This window comes from Anoplophora glabripennis, unplaced genomic scaffold (assembly GCF_000390285.2).
Source record: "Anoplophora glabripennis isolate ALB-LARVAE unplaced genomic scaffold, Agla_2.0 scaffold338, whole genome shotgun sequence".
In the NCBI taxonomy this organism is placed as follows: domain Eukaryota; kingdom Metazoa; phylum Arthropoda; class Insecta; order Coleoptera; family Cerambycidae; genus Anoplophora; species Anoplophora glabripennis.
The window spans coordinates 266,306-271,351 of NW_019416449.1; positions in this window are offsets into that span (position 1 = coordinate 266,306).

Below are 5,046 nucleotides of genomic sequence, written 5' to 3' on the forward strand. Positions count from 1 at the left end.
TGCGCAATATATGACTTAGCCCTTTCCCAAAATTAATTCGCAGTGCTTAAGTTCTATGTTTACAAATAACAAAACATACCATTGGAATTTCTATAAGTACTTTTGTATTAGTTGAAATGAATCTAATTATTCTAAGGTTTATTTGTTGAATCAGAAATGCATTGTTTCCTAAAATAATTAATAAGTCTTTGTATCACTTGGGGTATGGCGTCATTTATCTAATAATTAAACAAGAGTAGGTACTTGACAAAATTAATGACAAGGAAAATCCCAGGGAAGTCTGCCAAAGAGATACTTTTAAAAAAAGTACCGTAGTGATTTGGGAGCTATAAAAATATAGAGGATTGTAATAACCTACATTGGTTACAAGTTGGCGAAACGAACTACAACAATGAAGATTACTATTATATACATTCTAGTTTTGTCGCTTCTGGTTCTTAGTGTCTACAGTGCACCAGCTGCTGTTGAAGAAGGACCTTTGAAAGAACAGGATACAGGTAGGTATATCATATATTTCTTTAATTATTAATATATAAAAAATAGAACATAACATTGCTCTATTTTCTATTTTCATCTAGTTTTTTAACTAAACTCGCAAAATTCTAAAATTATTTTCGATTTATCTTAGGGTTTAGTCATGTTTATACCTCTTTAGATTGCTGAGATAATAATGTCATAAGACAATTTTAAATAGTTTTCCTTAAAATAAAAACACGTACTCATTATTGATCAAAAAATATTTCTTATTATTATTAAGGCTTATTTTGTTTTCAGGTCTTTTACGAGTTAAACGACGTTGTCGTGTAGTTTGTGTAACTCGATGTAGAAGAAGACTTTGCAGACGAGCCTGCATTTGTGCATAATCAATTAATAATGTACATATTAGTATTAGTTGTTTTCCTGTATTTGCTTTAGTAGCTTGTAATATTATATAAATATGTAACGCTTGCTATTCAATTTGACTTTGATTATTTAGCATTTCATTTTCCAACCAACTCGATACAATAAGGTAAGGCTAACAGTTTCAGTGTCACCATAAATGAAGTTAAAAGTACAATTATTGAGTTAATTGTTGGGTTTCTCTGCGATCGTAACTTTAAACAAAAAAATATTTATACAAATACATGTGTCATTTATAAGACTTCAAATAAATTTATTAATATAATCTCCAGTGAAATTAAAAAGATTTAGAACATATAATTTGATACAGAAGCAGAGATATAAAAGAATTTAAAATTAAAACTACATATAAAGGTTAAATCGATACAAAATTCACGCAAGATTTGAATTTTGCGTTATTTATGCGGTAAAGTGTTGCCAACGAAAAAACAAAATTTACGAGTGATGAGAAACAAATGCATCCACAACGTATTGCTGTCTGGTGCGGATTTTGGGCTGCAGGCATCATCGATCAATCCTTCTTCAAAAATGTACTGGCAGGCAATTATAGTTATTGGCGCTCGCTCTCGCGACATGATAATTCAGTTTTTTTGTGCCTTAATTGCAAGATATGGATGTAGATAACATGTAGTTTAAAGAAGACACATGCCATACAGCCCAAGAAACAATTCAATTACTGTATGAGTTATTTTCTGGTCGTGTAATTTCCCGCTTTGCTGATCAGAATTGGCTGCCCAGATCATGCGATTTAATGCCGTTGAACTTTTTTTATTTGGGGTTTTTAGAAATCTAGGGTTTATGCTAACAAGTCTACGACCCACGACCTTGAAGGAGGAAAACGGTAATGGAAAATTTCGACATGTGTGTGCGTATGTACCAGCAAAACCGTGGAGGCCATTTATCCGATATACTATTCCATACATAACTCTATATTGCATACATTATGAATCAATAAAAAATTGTTTGTGTGTTTTTGTGTTTACTATCAAAATTACTTCTTGCGTGAGTTTTGGGACACCATTTATTATTGTTTTCAATACATACTTGCATTTATGGATTATTGGCATCTAAACTACTGCATATATGTACTTATACTTAATTTTGTGATACTATGTAGGAGCTTATCCAAATATACGATACACTGAATTGGGTTCAGATATCGACAGGAGATATAAACAATCCAAATTTTCTACTTCAATTGAATGTACCTACCTATTTGTTTTCAAGCATAGGTAACAAAAGAAAAAAATTCAACAAACTAGTATTTGTTCATTTAAAATTAAATCACCCTGTATATAGTGCCACAATTTTAATTTGACAATAACTCGATGCTTTTGCTGCTATTTTAGAGAATAAAAAAATATCTCTCGTAAGTACCAGGGAATAATAAAACATTGTAATTTTATGTTCAATAAAGCAGCTGTAATATAAATTTCGTTTTATGATGTAATAAAATGGTACTTTGGAATATTGATATTTATATCAGTTACGAGTTATCAGTTTACTGTCACAAAATGCTTAAAGGTCTGCAACTCATGAATTTTTTGAAGTACTTAATAATTGGGCAATCTAAATTATCATTTAAATGATAAATTATATTTATTTAGAATACCCTAAAAAATAATGACTAATAATATTTCCATAATAAAGCGCACACATTACATAGGGCTAGTACAAGTAGATAAAAGTTGTACACCTCTAATTGTCTTATTGACACAAGAACCCTCTTGAATCTGCATTTCAATAGAACAGAAGAAAATAAATTGGTCTTTTAAACCAGTTTATGGTAGACATTACAATAATATCAATCAGGAACAGATAAACAGAGAAAAAAATATAAATGCCTACAGAAAGGGAAATCATATCCAAAAACAGAGGGTTTTATTCTTACAGTTTAAGATCAGCTCATAGCCAAATGCCTATGATACACATATTCTATACGACAACAAAATTCTAAATGATAAATGCAGAAAATGTAATTTATTTCCTAAAACAACTCATATCACATATTACCGGGTTACAAATTATCGGCAAGTGTTGACTGAGTATACAAATAGGCATAATGCAGTGGCCAAAGTTATACATCAGGCAATATCGTTACAATACCAACTGCTTAAAGACACAGATCCGTATGATACATACACACCATAAACAATATTAGGGAATAAATATTATAAATCATTTTGCGACCTAACTATAGACTTGGATATAATATCTCAGGATAAAATGGATTATATCACTTACATAATTGATATTGCACCAAAATGTAATAAAACAGTATTCAGGAAAGAACGAAAATGATCAAGAAATATCGACAGTAAGTAGCAAATACGCATATAGTCAAATTTTTACTTTCTCGTATTTTATATAATTTCATATAGGTTATAAGATTAGTGAATTGATCAACAAAACAAATATAAATAGAATATATAGAAAATATAGAAATATAACTAAAGAAGACCCTGTCGTATACTTACAATCAATATCCAGAGTAACTTTTATGTTCATGCCGACATTTTGCCGGAGATTCTATCCAATCGATTCGTTTATATATAAACATTGTTTGCAAATATAAAAACCCACTAAATTGTACTCTTGAGAAGAACACTTGTGTCATGGACAGGTCACGAATTTTTTGAGGAAATATCTGACCTATAAAATCGAACCACATATATTTCATTAGCGCGGTCTATTGTATTCAGTATATCCGTTATCTGGCCTCATTTTTGTTCGATATGTCAGGAGCATAAACCCATTCTTNCAGTAAGTAGCAAATACGCATATAGTCAAATTTTTACTTTCTCGTATTTTATATAATTTCATATAGGTTATAAGATTAGTGAATTGATCAACAAAACAAATATAAATAGAATATATAGAAAATATAGAAATATAACTAAAGAAGACCCTGTCGTATACTTACAATCAATATCCAGAGTAACTTTTATGTTCATGCCGACATTTTGCCGGAGATTCTATCCAATCGATTCGTTTATATATAGACATTGTTTGCAAATATAAAAACCCTCTAAATTGTACTCTTGAGAAGAACACTTGTGTCATGGACAGGTCACGAATTTTTTGAGAAAATATCTGACCTATAAAATCGAACCACATATATTTCATTAGCGCGGTCTATTGTATTCAGTATATCCGTTATCTGGCCTCATTTTTGTTCGATATGTCAGGAGCATAAACCCATTCTTATATTTTTTCCAGTGTATTGATCGATTACTATCTTTTAAAAATAGCCTGCATTTTTTCGAAAAATTTAAAATAGCTGCATGCACATCACTACATATTATAAAGCAAAGTCCTCCGCCACGTCTGCCTGTCTGTCTGTCTGTTCGCGATAAACTCAAAAACTACTGCACCGATTTTCATGCTGTTTTCACCAAGTGGTTTTCGAGGAAGGTTTTAGTATATAATGCGTTAAGTTTTTGTATACATTAACGATATTTGTTGGAGGTGTCGGAAAAAAATAAGCCGTCTGGGAGCTTTCAACGAAAACGCTGCCTAAACCCTTTGAGATATAACAAAATAATGTATGGTGGAATTGTGTATCTTATATAGGTCTACAGAAAAGTCCGCGATGGCATATGTCTATCTCTTAAGGATAACATACTATATCCATTTTAATACTTTAAAAAATGGGCAATTATAAAGCGGTAATTGGAAAGCTATTTACACAAATACGGTATTAATCCTTATCATTTTAAATACGTTAGTTGGCTTGAGCATTTCATGAAGATTATTTTTTCCCTTTACACCATGCAAATTAAATGAATACCTTAGGAGATATAGCAAAATCAAAATAATGCGCAACGAAATTAATTTCGTGTCGCCGTGATTCGACCGGGCCGCGCGGGCGCCCCGTGACCCCGCGCCTCGCGTCCGAGCCGGGGGGGTCCGAAAGTTTATGTAGTGTATCAATGTATGGTGGAATTGTGTATCTTATATATGCCTACAGAAAAGTCCGCGATGGCATATGTCTATATGTTAAAGATAACATACTACCTATATCCATTTTAATACTTTAAAAAATTGGCAATTATAAAGCGGTAATGTAAAAGCTATTTACACAAATACGGTATTAATCCTTATCATTTTAAATAAGTTAGAGGCTTTAAGCATTTCATGCACATT